Source organism: Phyllopteryx taeniolatus, chromosome 6 (genome assembly GCF_024500385.1).
Source record: "Phyllopteryx taeniolatus isolate TA_2022b chromosome 6, UOR_Ptae_1.2, whole genome shotgun sequence".
Taxonomy (NCBI): domain Eukaryota; kingdom Metazoa; phylum Chordata; class Actinopteri; order Syngnathiformes; family Syngnathidae; genus Phyllopteryx; species Phyllopteryx taeniolatus.
The window spans coordinates 1979727-1997697 of record NC_084507.1 but is presented as its reverse complement, the minus strand read 5'-3'; the positions used below and the strand labels follow the sequence as shown (position 1 = coordinate 1997697).

The following is a 17971-nucleotide window of genomic DNA, read 5'->3' as shown; positions in this document are numbered from 1 at the left end:
ACTTCAGCGAAGTCATTTTCAGCGTCATTGGATTGATAGCTGAAGGTCTCACAGCACTGTTCAGAAGCTCGAGGGCAGGCCTTATGTCATGAATGGATGGAGACTGGACCCACGAGCAGGCGGAGGCTGAGAGGTTGTGATGAACAGTTTATTGAAAAAGGGAAATGTAGATGGTACTTGAGGTGCGCTGGCGGGGCAGGGAATGCGTGGCAGGCGGCGACGAGGGCAGGCGGCTGGCTTGGCGGCGTGGCGGTAGGAATTCACTTGGCGAGGAACACGGAGGGAACACTGAGGAGAAGGAGCGACACGGAGGTCAGAAAGGAGATGAGGAATTGTGTAGCTTACGTGGAGACTGGGGAGCCGTTGTAGTGCTGGAGAAGCTGCAATACTCTGGCAAGGATTTCTGGGATCAGGTAGGCTTAAATGCAGGTGGTAACGAGGGCTGATTGGTGACAGGTGCGCGGCCGAGGAAGGTGCTGGAAAGAGAGGGTCGGAGAGGGAGAGAGAGCAAGAGGGCGCAAAGCGCCACCTAGGCTCCAACAGTAGAACTGCAGCGCAGCTCAAGACACCTTATTTTATATTTCATCCTGTATTTAACCAGGTAAAAGCATATTGAGAGATAAAATCTCTCTTTCAAAAGCCAAGAGGCAGCAGAAATTATACAGTACATAACACGTAAAAATTCATACAATAAATAAAAACTAAGACTAAAAAATAACAGTGCTATTAAAATGTATGGATGGATGGATGTCATCAGATTTAAAAACAGTGACAAAGCCCAAATGCTTTGGAGTTGATACTGTACGTTTTTTTTATTTATTTTTTTATTCATTCAATTTCTTTAGGCTTTAAGACATTTTTGGGGTCTTTTTTAGTGGGTTAATGACTCTGTACCTATGTGCCAAATGTTTAGTATTTGTTTAAGTGCAGTTTTTGCAAACAGATTCTGAGTCTGATTGATTTATATGGTTTATCGTTTGTTAAGATACTTTATTTATTGTTCTACATTACAATGCCAATGTTCACAATTGATGCAAAGTAATTGTTGCAAAACATAACGATGGCATTGGTTATAGGCACGTATGTAAGCTTCTGAGAATTCTGGTGAGCATGGTTAGCGCCATAATACCTAAGTGGAAAGCCAATCATACCACCATAAATTTGCCTCGATCAGGTGCTCCTCGCAAGATTTCTCACAGCGGAGCGCAAAGAATAATCAGAAGAGTTGTCCAAGAGCCAAGGACCACCTACGGAGAGCTTCAAAAAGACCCAGAATTAGCAGATACTGTTGTCACAAGGAAAACAATGAGTAATGTACTCCGCCGCCATGGCCTGTATGCACGCTCACCACGCAAGACCCCATTGCTGGAAAACAAAGCATGTCAAAGCTCGCTTAAAGTTTGCTGAACAACATTTGGACAAGCCATTTACTGTAAATACTGCTAGAATATAGTCTGGTCGGATGAGATCAAAATTTAACTGTTTGGATGCCATAATGCACACCATGTTTAGAGGAGAATTGGCACTGCACATCACCCTAAAAACACCATACCAACAGTGAAGTTCGGAGGTGGGAACATGATGGTGTGGGGCTGCTTTTCAGCAAATGGGACTGTTAAACTTCACATTGTTGAAGGAAGGATGAATGGGCAAATATACAGAGACATTATTGACATTAAACTGCTGCCATCTACGAAGGTGATGAAAATTAAACAAGGGTGGACATTTCAGCAGGATAATGATCCAACAAGGAATCTCTCAATTGGTTTCAAATAAAAAAAATAAAGGTGCTAGAATGGCCCAGCCAATCAAATGACTTGAATCCAATCGAAAATCTATGGAAAGAACTGAAACTCAAGGTCTACAAAAGAACCCGACGGAACCCTTAAGATTTGAGAGACTCCTTGTGTGGAGGAATGGGTAAAAATCACACCAGAGCATGTGGTCATGCGACTAGTTTTTCCATACGGGAGGCGTCTTGAAGCTGTCATTGCAAACAAAGGCTTTTGTACAAAGTATGAAATAAATACCTGTTGGCGTGTTAAATACTTTTTCCTGTGTCATTTCACATTATTACACACAACTTAATTTCTGATCTTATTTGTTCTACTTTCTTAGTATGTATGGATTACTTGGTTTGTTCCCAACATCAGGTGAAATTTCCATGTCAATAGCACCTTGGGGAATATATTTAATGAGAAAAATGGTGACGTGTTAAATACTTATTTCAGCCGCTGAGCGTGTGTGTGTGTATATATATATATATATATATATATATATATATATATATATATATATATATATATATCCATCCATCCATTATCTGAGCCGCTTCTCCTCACTTGGGTCGCGGGCGTGCTGGAGCCTATCCCAGCTGTCATCGGGCAGGAGCCGGGGTACACCCTGAACTGGTTGCCAGCCAATCGCAGGGCACATAGAAACAAACAACCATTCGCACTCACAGTCATGCCTACGGGCAATTTAGAGTCTCCAATTAATGCATGTTTTTGGGATGTGGGAGGAAACCGGAGTGCCCGGAGAAAACCCACGCAGGCACGGGGAGAACATGCAAACTCCACACAAGCGGGGACGGGGATTGAACCCCGCACCTCAGAACTGTGAGGCTGACGCTCTAACCAGTCGGCCGTATATATATATATTCTCATAATCTTGTTCGTGTCAATTTAAATCCATTGTGGTGGTGTTTTCATAGAAGAGAGAGGAGACATGGACATGGGACATGGACATTCCATGTCCCATGATTGAAGAGACGAACGTTTATGAAGTGAACTTCACGCATGAGTTGAGTTCACTGTATAATTTTCATGAGATAGATAATATAATCACTCCTCTACCTCTATTGAATATGAATTATGAAACATGTTCATCTATGTCATATAATACTTATTTAATAACTTGAGCTTTTACAACCCCAATTCCAATGAAGTTGGGACGTTGTGTTAAACATAAATGTAAACAGAATACAATGATTTGCAAATCATGTTTGACCTATATTTAATTGAATACACTACAAAGACAAGATATTTAATGTTCAAACTGATGGGATGAGCTTCACCTCTTTCTGAACAAGTGCGTGAGAAAATAGTCGAACAGGACAATGTTCCTCAATGTACAATTGTAAGGAATTTAGGGATTTCGTCATCTACGGTCCATAATATCATCAAAAGGTTCAGAGAATCTGGAGAAATCACTACATGTAAGCAGCAAGGCCGAAAACCAACATTGAATGCCTGTGACCTTCGATCCCTCAGGCGGCACTGCATCAAAAACCGACATCAATGTGAAAAGGATATCACCACATGGGCTCAGGAACAGAAAACCAATGTCAGTAAATATAGTTAGGCGTGACATCCGTAAGTGCAACTTGAAACTCTACTATGCAAAGCAAAAGCCATTTATCAACAACACCCAGCAACGCCACCGGCTTCTCTGGGCCAGAGCTCATCTAAGATGGACTGATGCAAAGTGGAAAAGTGTTCTGTGGTCTGACGAGTCCACATTTCAAATTGTTTTGGGAAATTGTTGACGTCGTGTCCTCCGGGCCAAAGAGGAAAAGAACCATCCGGAGTCTTATGGAAGCAAAGTTCAAAAGCCAGCATCTGTGATGGTATGGGGCTGTGTTAGCATGGGTAACTTACACATCTGTGAAGGCACCATTAATGCTGAAAGGGACATACAGGTTTTGGAGAAACATATGCTGCCATCCAAGCAACATCTTTTTCATGGACGCCCCTGCTTATTTCAGAAAGACACTGCCAAACCACATTCTGCACGTGTTACAACAGCGTGGCTTCGTAGTAAAAGAGTGCGGGTACTAGACTGGCCTGCCTGCAGTCCAGACCTGTCTCCCATTGAAAATGTGTGGCGCATTATGAAGCGTAAATACGACAACGGAGACCCCGGACTGTTGAGCAGCTGAAGCTGTACATCAAGCAAGAATGGGAAAGCATTCCACCTACAAAGCTTCAACAATTAGTGTCCTCAGTTCCTAAACATTTATTGAATGTTAAACGAAAAGGTGATGTAACACAGTGGTAAACATGACCCTATCCCAGCTTTTTTGGAACGTGAGGCAACCATAAAATTCTAAGTTAACGATTATTTGCTAAAAACAATAACGTTTTTCAGTCATGTTATTGTTTTAATTCCTCATTTAAAAAAATAAAAATAAAAAACACCATTCATTTTCCTCATGTTTTTTAGATTGTATGGTGAAAGCTGCAGCAGGGTCTCGTGTGGACTGAATGGGTGGAAACCATGAGGAAATGAAATGCCAGTATTTTGAGGGTAATAGTCCGTCAGCGACATACACTATTGGAAAAAAAGAACGATGAACTAGTTCATTTTAGGACTAGTGAACTTCATTCAAAATTTTGAATTATGAACTATGTGTCATGTGTGGGGAGTAGCTGGACCCATGAGCAAGCGGAGGCAGATGTAAAATGATGAACAGTTTATTGAGCAAAAGTTATGGAGGTGGTCCTGGATGTGTTGGCAGGCGGCGGCGTGGACAGGCGGCTGGCTTGGTGGCAGGAATGACGTGGGTCAGGAACACAGGGGGGCACTGGGAACGAGGAGACACAAGAGTTAACCAGGGAAGCAAGGAACAGTATAGCTTACATAAGGTGGGCCGTGGTACCGCTAGGAGAGGCTGCAATACTTAGGCGAGGATTTCCAGGAACAGGCAGGTTTATATACACCGGTGGTGATGAGGCTGATTGGACACAGGTGCTGAAAACAGAAAGGGGAGGGGGGAGAGAGAGCACTCAAAGCGCCCTCCCAGCTCCAATAATGGAACTGCAGGACAGTATGTGACACTATCAATTGAACTAGTTCATTTTTGGAATGGTGAACTCTGAACTAGTTCGCATATAAAATGAACTTTCCCAATACTGATCCTGTATTATTTTACCTCGCAATATATATCCCACCTTTGAGAAGGGGAAAAAAAAAAAAGGCGGCACGGTGGCCAAGGCTCTGCGTCTGCCTTGGCTACCTGTATGGAGTTTGCATGTTCTCCCCATGCCTGCGTGGGTTTTCTCCGGGTACTCCGGTTGCTTCCCACATCCCAAACACACGCATGGTAGGTTGATTGAAGACTCTAAATTGCCCGTAGGTGTGAATGTGAGTGTGAATGGTTGTTTGTTTATATGTGCCCTGCGATTGGCTGGCTACCGGTTCAGGGTGTAAGCAGTACAGAAAATGGATGGATGAAAAAAATCCATCCATCCATTTTCTGAGCCGCTTCTCCTCACTAGGGTCGCGGGCATGCTGGAGCCTATCCCAGCTGTCATCGGGCAGGAGGCGGGGTACACCCTGAACTGGTTGCCAGCCAATCGCAGGGCACATAGGAACAAACAACCATTCGCACTCACAGTCACGCCTACGGGCAATTTAGAGTCTCCAATTCATGCATGTTTTTGGGATGTGGGAGGAAACCGGAGTACCCGGAGAAAACCCACGCAGGCACGGGGAGAACATGCAAACTCCACACAGGCGGGGCCGGGGATTGAACCCGGGTCCTCAGAACTGTGAGGCTGACGCTCTAACCAGTCGGCCACCGTGCCGCCATGGATGAAAAAAAATAAAATAAAATTGACAGTCACTTTTTTTTCAATATCGAGCAGCCCTCGGATTTATTAGGAAATGTATTTTTACAATCCTATCAATGTGTGTCAGTGTTGTGGAGTGCAACAACAGTCCATTTACAAAGTACAAATTGAAAAAACACAGGGAGAACAAACCAAGCAAAATGGAAACGGAACAAAAGGCGGTACTGGCGAGTAGAAAAAAAATCGTGAAATACTGACAAAACAGAAAGAATAACAGAAAACTACACTGCTGAAAATAAGAAAGCACTGTGACAAAAAAAAAGAACAGACAAGGAAAAACGTAGCTCACGGCAGTTGGGAAATGGAGCAAGGAGGAGTGCTAAGAAGAAAAGAAAAACCTAAATGGATCTAGCAAATTAAAAATACAACATTAGGTTTCAAAGATAAAACCAATCAAAAGCAGGTACGAGACAGTACTGCAGAATAGCAAAAGGCAATGACGAAGGAACAATCTGGCACCTTCCTGGTGTGGTCACAGAGCTGAAGACAGGGGCTGATGGCCAATAGCTCCCAGGTGCACCTTGTAGCTCCAGTCCCCACTGGTACCTGTGCCGCCGAGAGGGAACAAATGAAAACACAGGAACGAGCCAAGTGACAAGAGGGCAAAACAATCCTCAGAGTGCATCATGACACAATGCAGATGAAAGCACAATTGGCACGTGTAACAGTATTTTTAAAACTAATGAGGCATTTAACAACTGCTATTAATTTATTCTTTCATTCATCAAAGTAGCGTGCATGTTTTTATGAGGTAACGGGAACAAGTTTGACAGCTATGTTGGCAAATGTACTGGTACTCTTTGCGTGGTCACACAAACTGGGATAAAAACCAGCGATCGCAACTAAAGCATGAAAAATACAAAGTGATAATATTCTGGATTCCTCAACCACAGGAAGCTGAAGTGGATTCCTGCTGCTGCAGCAACATTTCAGGTGTTCATTTTATTTGATAAGAGGATGAAAACACAACCCTCATACATTTATTAAATACCTGCAACAACTCCTCCCCAGCCGAGACAATAACTGTGTCCCCCCTTAAGCGAGACCATATGAGGCACACCAGAATGACCTCACTGATTATCTCCATTTCGAGTCACATTAACTGGATCACCCATCAAATGGCAAACGGCTGATACGGGGAAATTGCTGGGATAAATTATGCCATCCTTCTAATAAATTGTTATGTTGTTTCCTTTAATGTGTGCTGCTGTGGTTAATATAATCAATATCCTTTTAACAGCACAGCAACTGTTGCTAAAACAGGAAAACACATTAACAGAATTAAAATCATCTACTTCACAAAGCGCATGATGAAGCCTTTTGTAGATTCATGGAACACGCAGATTTTGACAAATGCTATTTGCCGTAAAAGGAGTTCTACCAGTCCAACTAGATGACGCTCCTGATGCGCCAATATGCCGAGAGGGCAGTGTGAAAGGGGCTGCAGAAAAGACAATTTGGTGCAAAGCCTCCCATATTTCCGGGAGTGGGAGTATTCCTCAAATGAGAAAAGCAGCAGCAGTGAAAAAGAAGAGGTAAAAAAAACAAGTTATTGGCTTTTAAAATCAGGCAAAGACCATTGCTAAGACCGTTTTCAGTGCCTTAGTGTGTCATGCAGTTATGGCCACTGTTCCCACAAAGCTTCTTGCGCCAATAAATCCCTGGGTGACCCTGATTGCTTCAAAGGCAAATTCCCCTTAGGGATCAATAAAGTATACTCATTCTGAGACTTAACAAAGTGAGCTGTTGAGATCATAACCTTGGAAGAAAAAAAAAAAAGCTTTGGCTTGAAACGGTTTCAATTTTCTTGATCATCATCATCATCACCATCGTCACCATGAACTCTGCTAGGGTTTTGTATTATTAAACATACTGACAAAAGGCAACAAAATGTAATACGATGTGTTACTGTTCAATAAAATAAACTATTATGTCAGGCAAGGTATTTAATTTAAAAAATAAAAAAATTAAATAAGAGCAGTACATATGCATGTGCCTTTGCTTCATAATGAAACACTGCCTTAAAGCTACATTCCTGACTGTGGATTATTTCGACTACTTATAATTATCCATCCATCCGTCCATCCATTTTCTGAGCCGCTTCTCCTCACTAGGGTCGCGGGCGTGCTCGAGCCTATCCCAGCTGTCATCGGGCAGGAGGCGGGGTACACCCTGAACTGGATGCCAGCCAATCGCAAGGCACATACAAACAAACAACCATTCGCACTCACATCCACACCTACGGGCAATTTAGAGTTTTCAATTAACCTACAATGCATGTTTTTGGGATGTGGGAGGAAGCCGGAGTGCCCGGAGAAAACCCACGCAGGCACGGGGAGAACATGCAAACTCCACACAGGCGGGGCCGGGGATTGAACCCCAGTCCTCAGAACTGTGAGGCAGACGCTCTAACCAGTCGTCCACCGTGCCGCCACTTATAATTATTATTATTATTTTTGTTTTGTTATGCAAGATACTATCATTTACAGAAGATGATACAATGAAAGACTTTAAACTCAATTCAGATATTTGTTTCTAAATACAGTACATTATATTATTGAATATAATTGCTGAAAATGTGCAAAGACTGAGAACCCTGGAGTACTCAGTTGTGGAGCTATAGTGTTAAACTGTTTTTCACCATTTCAGTTTTCCAGAATTTTTAGGCATGGCTAAAACAGCACCAAATCACGCACTAGGGCATTACTCACCCCTTCCCCACTCTATAATTTCTACCACTACAGGGTACAGTTAGCTAGCTAACAAAGCCTACACACCAAATGTGAAGCTTCCCTGGATGCCAAAATTTACAGAATAACATGGTGTCATTTAAATTTAAAATGTTTTGTTTAGTAATAAAAATATATATAAAATTAAAATTTTATGTATTTTTTGTTTTTCAGGCTTTTGTCATGTGTAATAGAGCTGTATATACAGCGCCACTAGAAAGTATTCACACCTCTTCACGTTTTCCACATTAGTCTAAAGCTGATTTGAGTATCGTTTTCTTGAAAAAAATCTAAATAAATTATCCCATAATGACAAAGTAAAAACATATTTTCAGACATTTGTGTAAATTTATGAAAAATATAAACATTCAAACGTAATACGTACATAAGTATAGACACCCTTTGCTATGACACTCAAACTTAAGCACTGGTGCATCTGATTTCCACTGAGATGCTTCTAAAAAATGGAGGAACAAGAGATAAGGCGACACGAGGGGCAGATGGAGTCACCAGCGACACCCAAACAATCGGAGGAACGAATGAGAAATGAGATGAGGCAGCACTTGGAATCTCCCACACCCCTCCCTGCCCCATTGAAGCAAAACCTAATGCAAAACTCACTCTCTACGAGCCTAAGTGCCTTGTTAGGTGTGATGGACAGGATGAAGGCTATTGTCAATATTGGAATCCAGCGCACACCGCATAAAGATCTTCCTCCTCTCCCACCTTGCCAGAAACCACCGTCCACTAAGATGCGAAGGGTCCCTCCTCCACCCATGAAGAATCTTATCTGCAAATCTGACTGATATCTACGGGGTCATTTCCAGAATAAGTCAGACCACTCTGGAGATCACGCATTTTTCATAATTAATTCGTAATTACAAGGGACAGAAAGTTGGTCAAAGAAATATGGTACAAAAAAAGTAGAACTACAAACTTAGTGAGGATAAAATGTGAATCTATCAAACCACTGTCACCAGTTATCTCTGCGAGACAAGCGCTTTTCAATATCAGGTCACTGGGTAATCAATCAATGTTGATTAATGACATCATTACAACCTATGATTTCGTCTTTTTGCTACTAAATGAAACGTGGTTAAAAGAAAGTAGCTGTAATACCATTTTAAATTAGGCAACACCAGAAAATTTTGATTTTATGACCGAGTGTCGAATAGGGAAAAAAGGCGGTGTTATTGCTGTTATTTTTAAGTCATTATTTCAGTGTAAATTATACTGGGTGATTTTAGCTCTTTTGAATATCTGTATTTTTTAGTTAAAGGTGACCCAAAGGTTATTGTTTTAATAATTTATAGACCTCCAAGATACAATAGAAAATGTATGGAGGTTTTTCAGAACTGCTGTCAGTTATAATAATTTATAATATTTATATTTCTGTCGGAAAATATGTTTTTACTTTGTCATGATGGGATAGTTTATGTAGATTTAAAAAAAATTTGACAGAAAACTATACTCAAATCATCTTTAGAATAAGTCTGTAACATAGCAAAATGTGGAAAAAGTGAAGGAGTGTGAATACTTTCTGTGGTGTGAGCCTCAGGCTGAATGACGTGTGCATTCAAAACTTCGCATGTCCCGGGGGAGGCGGGGGACACTGAGTCTGAGTGGACCATGTTCCGCGCCTCTATTGCCGAGGCAGCTGACCGGAGCTGACCGTGGAACCCGTTGGTGAACACCAATGTCGGGGGATGCCGTCAAGCCGAAGAAGGAGTCCTGTCGGGTCTTTTTGGCCTGTGGGACTCCTGAGGCAGCTGATGGGTACTAGCTGGCCAAGGGGAATGCAGCTTTGGTGGTCGCTGAGGCAAAACCACGGGCGTGGGAGGAGTTTGGTGAAGCCATGGAGAATGCCTTCCGGACGTCTTTGAGGAAATTCTGGTCGACCATCCAGCGTCTTGGGAGGGTGAAGCAGTGCACTGTCAAAACTGTGTATAGTGGGGATGGGGCGCTGCGTACCTCGACTCAGGACGTTGTGAGTCGGCGGGGAGAATACTTCAAAGACCTCCTCAATTCCACTGACATGACTTCCCATGAGGAAGTAGAGTCTGGGATCTCTGAGGTGGGCTCTTCTATTTCTGGCGTTGAGGTTACAGAGGTGGTTAAAAAGCTCCTCGGTGGCAAGGCCCCGGGTTGTGGATGAGATTTCCTAAAAGCTCTGGATGTCGTGGGGCTGTCCTGATTGACACGCCTCTGCAACATCGTGTGGACATCAAGGACAGTGCCTCTGGATTGGCAGACTCAGGATGGTGGTCCCGGAGGGTGTGTTCCAACTACAGGGGGATCACACTCCTCAGCCTGCCTGGTAGGGTCTATTCAGGGGTGCTGGAGAGGAGTGGAAGTCAAATCTCAGATTCAGGAGGAGCAGTGTGGAACACTGGACCAGTTCTACACCCTCTGCAGGGTCCTTGAGGGTGGGAGTTCGCCCAACCAGTCTACATGTGTTTTGTGGACTTGGAGAAGGCGTTCGACTGTGTCCCTTGGGGAGTCCTGTTGGGGGGGCTTCTGGAGTATGGGGTACCTGTGCGACTGGTGTCAGAGTTTGGTCTGCATTGCCGGCAGTAAGTCGGATTCGTTTCCGGTGAGGGTTGGACTCCACCAAGGCTGCCCTTTGTCACCGATTCTGTTCCTAAATTTTATGGACAGAATTTTAGGCGCAGCCGTGGTACACACGGGGTCTGGTTTGGTGACCACAGTATTGCATCTCCGCTTTTTGCGGATAATGTGGTTATGTTGGTTAGGGTTAGAACAGGCGGCTGGCTTCGTAGCAGGAATGACGTGGGTCAGGAACATGGGGGAACACTGGGAACGAGGAGACACAAGAATTAACAAGGGAACGAGGAGTTAAGTGGCTTACTTGAGTACGGTGGGCTGTGGTACCGCTAGGAGAGGCTGCAATACTTTGGCGAGGATTTCCTGGAACAGGTAGGCTTAAATACCGGTGGTGATGAGCCTGATTGGAGACAGGTGCTGAAAACAGAGAGGGGAGGGGGGAGAGAGAGAGGACGCAAAGCTATTATTATGCAACTGCAGGGGCAGTATATGACAGTACTCCCCTCACAACGGACACCACCTGGCATCCTGCCAGGCTTTTCCCGGGTGAGGCGCGTAGAAGTTGTCCAAAAGGGTATGATCGAGTATAAGCTTCCAGGAAATCCAAGACTGCTCCTCCGGCCCGTACCCTTCCCAGTCGACCAGGTACTGGAACCCCCTCCCCCGAGGTCTCACGTCGAGGATGCGCGACACCGTGAAGGCCGGATGTTCGTCAATAATCCGGGTGGGTGGAGGGGGTTCGCTTTAGGGCGCAGGTGGAGACAGGCTTGAGCAACAAGACGTGGAATGTGGGATGACTCTTTAGGGACTGTGGCAGTTTTAACAGGACAGAAGTGGGATTAATGATTTTGGTGATGGGAAAAGGACCAATAAATCATGGAGCGAGTTTACGGGACTCTGTTTGAAGAGGAAGTTCGTGGGAAGAGAGCCAGACGGATTGACCCACCTTGTATTCGGGCGTCGGGGAGCGATGACGGTCCGCGAGCTGCTTGTTGCGTTCTGCGGACCGGTTCAGCGCTGCCCGGACGTCCTTTCAAATCTTGTACGGAGGGGACTGCCACCACCTGCTCCTGTAGGTCGAATAGTGGAGGTTGGAAACCGTGGCAAGCCATGAATGGGGACATACCGGTAACGGAGCTGGTGAGGGAATTATGAGCGTATTCAATCCATGGGAGGAAGGAACTCCATGAGGAGAGGTTGCGGGCGGCCACACAGCGGAGTGCCGATTCCAGGGTTTGGTTGGCTCACTCCATCTGGCCGTTGGTCCGTGGGTGATACCCCGAGGATATGCTGGCTGCTCCGCCCACCGCCTTGCAGAATTCCTTCCAGACCAGGGCGGACGGGAGTTTTGGGAGAGGCACATAATGGACACACTTCGAAAAACGATCGATGATTGTGAGAATAACTGTGTTACCTTCAGAGGGGGGCAGGCCTGTAACGAAGTCCACAGCGCTGTGAGACCAAGGTCGGCTGGGAACTGGCAAGGGGCGCAGCAGGCCACCTGGAGGTCAGTGAGAAGACTTCCCTCCGGCGCAGACGGAGCAGGCTTGAATGAACTCTCTGGTGTCTATGATGAGGCTGGGCCACCAGCACCTCATTCATGCTGTTGAATGACCTGGGTAATACGGGTGATGCCAGGGTGACAAGTTAATTTAGAGTTGTGGGCCCACTGCAAGACTTCCGAACGTGCTGAATCAGGGATGAACAGGCAGTCAGGAGGCCCGGTCTTGGGATCAGGTTGGGTCTTTTGGGCCTCCTTGATCACCTGCTCGATCTCCTACGTGGCCGCTCCAACAAAACAGGAGGCCGGAAGGATGGTTTCGGTTTCTGCTGTGCTGGAAGGTGGTGAGTGAATACAGGAGAGGGCATCTGCCTTGGTGTTACGGGAACTGGGATGGAAGAAGAGACTGAAATTGAATCTGCTGAGGAATAGTGCCCAGCGTGCTTGTCAGTAAGCAAGGTTTTTGTGGTCACTCAAAATGAGAAATGCTTGTTTAGTCCCCTCCAGCCAGTGCCTCCATTCTTCCAGGACCCATATTATGGCCAGCAGCTCGCTGTTTCCGACGTCATAATTCCTTTCTGCTGGAGAAAGGCAACGGGAAAAAAAACCACAGGGGTGAAGTTTATGGGTCGTGGGGTCTCACTGCGAAAGGACTGCTCCAGCTCCGGAATCTGAGGCGTCAGCCTCCACCACGAACTGGAGGGAATGGCCAGGGTGGCGCAGAATGGGAGCAGTGGTGAACAGGGATTTGAGTTTATTGAATGCTTGTGAGGGTGCCGGGGTCCACTGAAAGGGGGAGCTGGTGGATGTGAGACTGGTGAGGGGAATCGCTCTGTAATTATGGATGAATCGGCGGTAGAAATTGGTGAATCCAAGGAAATGTTGCAGTCGGGTCCCGGGGATGGGCCAGTCGATGATGGCTTGGATTTTGGCAGGGTCCGGTTGTAGTTGTCCTTTTGCAAAGATGTAGCCGAGGAAATGTACTGAGGATAGGTGGAATTCACATTTTTCCGGTTCGACGTATAGACGGTTCTCGAGGAGGCACTGCAGGACTTGGCCTACATGGATGCGGTGTACATCCGGGGATGGGGATAAAATGAGGATTTCATTGAGGACTCCATCCGGTAATGGATAAACGAATCCAGTCTTTGGCGGAGTTGTGGAGTTGGAGCCAGGGAATACCAAGAACTAAGGGGGTCTCAGGGGAAGGAATGACAAAAAGGAAAATGTTTTTGCGGTGATTGCCTGAAATAAGGAGTGTGATGGGCACTGTTTGGTGGGTGAACAGGGAAATTATTCGGTCATTCAGGGCTGTGACTTTTTTCGGAGATGGAAGTGGTTGGAGAGGGATTTGCAACTGGTGAATTATTTCTTCATGAATAAAATTATCATCAGCACCGGAATCAATAAGGGCAGTGATGGGGCTGTTATGAGCGGAAATGATAACGCAAGCGGAACGGTTATGCGCGAGGGAGAGCTTGAGGGAACGTAGGTTTGGCTCACCGCGACGCTCTCGGGACATGGTGAGCCTGGTCTTTCTGGTCGGAGGGGGCACGAGGAAATAAAGTGACCGGATTGACCGCAGTAGATGCACAGCCCCTGGATGACAAGACGCTGACATTCTTGTGGATCTAAACGTTGTTTGACCAATTTGTATGGATTCATTGGATGCAACGGGGAGTCACGAAAGTGCGGAAGACGGTGCAGAAGGCGGGTGAAAGCTGATAGCGTGGTGCTCAGAGTGGTAGAGTGTTTACGCGAGCATAGCCCTTTGTTCGGGGAGACCGTTTGAAAAGATTCCCCTAACGGCTGTGTCATCCCACCCACATTCACCAGCAAGGATACGGAAGTCGATGGAATATTCCGCGACAGATTTAGCGCCCTGAGTGAGTGTGAGGAGACGACAGGTGGCTTCTTTGACCTGAATGGGGTGATCGAAAACCTTACGGAGTTTGGCAGAAAAGGAATCGAACGAAAGGAGGACAGGCGAGGAGTTGTACCATAATAAAGTGGACGATTTTGCTGCTTTTCCCTGGAGGAGGTTACTGACATATGCTACTTTGGAACATTCGGTGGGATAACTGTACGGTTGGAGATTGAATACGAGTGAGCAATTAAAAATAAACTGGCTACATGCACCTAGGTCCCCGGAGTAGGGCTCGGGTGGAGGGACATGAGGTTCTTTGTACGGGAAGCGGGGTGGCTCGGAGGTTGATTGCATCTGTTGGGAAAGGAGTGAGACCTGTTGCAAAAGGGAGTGGTGGGTTTTGGTGATTTCTTGCAGTATTTTGTGCTGTTGTCCAATGTGGGCGCCTTGGAGGGTGAATGCGTTCTTCAGTGCCTCCGGAGTTGCTGGGTCCATAGTTGCCAAAGTATTCTGTCACGTGTGGGGAGTAGCTGGACCCAAGAGCAGGCGGAGGCAGAAGATAAAATGATGAACAGTTTATTGAGCAAAGGTTATGGAAGTGGTCCTGGATGTGTTGGCAGGCGGCGGCGTGGACAGGTGGCAGGCAGTGGACAGAACAGGCGGCTGGCTTGGTGGCAGGAATGACGTGGGTCAGGAACACAGGGGAGCACTGGGAACGAGGAGACACAAGAGTTAACAAGGGAACGAGGAGTTAAGTGGCTTACTTGAGTACGGTGGGCCGTGGTACCGCTAGGAGAGGCTGCAATACTTTGGCGAGGATATACTGGAACAGGCAGGCTTAAATACCGGTGGTGATGAGGCTGATTGGAGACAGGTGCTGAAAACAGAGAGGGGAGGGGGGAGAGAGAGAGGACGCAAAGAGCCCTCCAGGCTACTATAATGGAACTGCAGGGCAGTATATGACATTTTATTGTACAATATTTACTCTAACACATTTTACATACGATTGTATAAACTCTTTAAAGGAAAATGGGTCAAACCCTTTTGAGCCGAGAAAGTAATTTAGGATTATGTTCAATTAAAATTATATGGTAACAGGGTTGAAATTAGGATAACAGGGTTGCATAAAGTAAGATGGATAACTAGCTACATTATTTTTTATTATAGATCATCACGTAAAAGTGACAAATAAATGCCCAAGACAACAAAGTGTTCTTTGAATAACTTTTAATACCTTCTGTTACACTTTTCCTCAAATAACCCCCCAAAATAGAAGAAATAATAATAATTAAAGAAACTTTGCTAAAACTTGCCCTTTGGTTCAGAACATTGCTTTTAAACTTGCTTTGATGGCTGGCTGCCCTAGCCTATCAACATATTCACTCTAACACTGAGCTAAAAACATTTCACTCTCACATTTAACTGAAAACTTGTCATCTGCTTTAGAACATCGGTCTTCTAATATTCCACTTCACTTTTCCTGGCTGACCAGAGTGTTCCACTGGTCTTCTGCGATGGCCAGGTGGTGTGAGGTATCATTTTGTGGCAGTGGAATGATGGTCAGCATATCCTAAGGGATACCAAAGGACATCCTCCCTCAATGGCCAGAAAAAGCGGTTTTCCCCCACTCTGTGCATGCATTTCACCTGGCACTGGGTCTCATTCACCTTTTGGATGATCCCTGGGGAATTGTGACCCTCATACAGGTGATTACTGTTGCAATCTCGCTTAGATTTATTTGTACTTTGTACGCACTTCCTCAGCTACTGCTGTATGGAACAACAGGGTTCTTCTTAGGGATGTGTGTGAAGCTTCCCCGAGTATTTTGTTGACTTTGTCGCTTGGAGATGGACGAGCCATTTTCAATTACAGTTTCCTGTATTTTTCTGTTTTCTTTTCTACTCTTCTCAACTTTTCTTCTAGTTCCTCTTGCTTCCTTTTTGATTTTGTTTTTTTGGGGGCAGCCCATTTTCTTCTTCTCCCAGCATCACTTTTCCTAAAAGAAACATATAAGCATGAATTTTGTTCCATAACAATTTCATCGGCAGCAAATTATGCAACCTTTACCATTTTATAAGATTTTGCTAGATTCTGTATATGATGCCCTAAACTGGATTTCTGGTGTGACTGGAGGTTCAGGGGTTATTGGAGGGGTTACTCAGCCTTCAGGTAACTTTCTCCTGGCTTCACTCCTCTTATGAGCCTCTCTCCACTTTTTTTGTTGGGCTCGCTGTTCTCTCTCACTACGGTCTTTTTTAAGCAACTTCTTCCCCGTTTCTACATCTTTTTCCATTTCTGCCTATCTTTGAGTAAGTACTGTTGTCTCCTTTGTACATCAGCATCACGCTTGGCTCGGTAGCGTCTCTGCTTTTCACCACCACTCAATGGTGGGCCACACTATAAGAAAAACAATTTAACTTAATTTAGTGTTCCCTGTTATGAATTGTAACTCATTGTTTGAATACGGTTTTATTTATGTACAGTTAATCATCCCGTCGGGGGAGTTGCTGCAACCATAATCCATTTAAACTATCATTAGGAAATAAAAGGAAACAATGCCGTATGTAGAATTCAGAAATGTGTTTACATTATGTAGAGTAACTCAATTATATCGCAGATAATGCATATTGTTGAATTGAATTACAAATAATAGTTTCTAAAGTCTGAGTAAACTGGAGGAGGTGCAACCCTGTTAATGTAGTGCATCCCTGTCACTCTAATCACAGCAACAGGGTTGCAAATCCGTACTAATGTTAGCTTTTTTCTCAGGAGTAGAAGCTAGCTGTTTAGCTAGCTGTTACTGCTGATCAAGAGGACAAACTGACTTATGAAAAATATTCTGATGCATAACAGGGTTGCATGAGGTAGAGTGAGACATTCAAAGCAAGGCTAACTATGTTATAAAAATATGAAAAATAGAAGAGAGGACATACCTTTGCTCTACCCATTCTTTTGGAAAACTGTTTCATGATGTCAAGTCCAGCGTATCATGTGACTCACTGCTTTCTTCTTCTTCTACCATGATAAAAGGGTTATGGTAGCAGGCGTTCCATAAATAAAAGTTATTATTTGAAATATTATGTTTATTAAAAGTCACTGATGGTGTAGTGGTACACTCGCCTGACTTTGGTGCAGGCAGCGTGGGTTCAGTTCCCACTCAGTGACGGTGTGAATGTGGGTGCGAATGGTTGTCCGTGTCTATATGTGCCCTGCGACTGACTGGCGACTAGTTCAGGGTGTAGTCCGCCTTTCGCCCGAAGTCAGCTGGGATAGGCTCCAGCGTCCCGTGACCCTAACCAGGATAAGCGGTGTTGAAAATGGATGGATGGATGTTTATTAAAACAAATGTTACCACAGTTACAAGATAAATAAGTACTAAAAAAAAAATCAAATACAAATGTCATTTGAACTGTTTTATTTGAGATTTTAAAAACTATTTTCAAGCATTCTTTTCTCTTCGTTTTTTTTTTAGATTTGGTCTCAGGACACGTAAATGTACTCAGCGACTGCATGTTTTCGTCTTTTGTATGTGGATTATTTCAAATTTGATGGGTGGGATGTAAAATGTCCTCCCATTCTGGAATGACCCATCTCCAAATCTGACATACATGAAATACATACATGTATTTCATGTATTTGATGTCTTCCACGGACCGTTAATAAAGAGAATTATTAT

General features: G+C 44.6%; 1 protein-coding gene and 1 long non-coding RNA gene across 7 annotated transcripts in view; one reads left to right on the top strand and one right to left on the bottom strand.

The window, feature by feature from the left end:
• The window catches only part of LOC133479539 (low-density lipoprotein receptor class A domain-containing protein 4-like), a 263673-nt gene that overhangs the window by 108018 nt on the left and 137684 nt on the right, over positions 1 to 17971 (top strand). The window lies entirely within an intron of this gene.
• On the bottom strand, positions 11053 to 11985 carry LOC133480048 (uncharacterized). The gene is made up of 3 exons (XR_009789162.1): positions 11874 to 11985; positions 11255 to 11344; positions 11053 to 11176 (listed from the first exon to the last, which is right to left on the bottom strand). It is a non-coding gene; the product is annotated as an uncharacterized LOC133480048 (long non-coding RNA).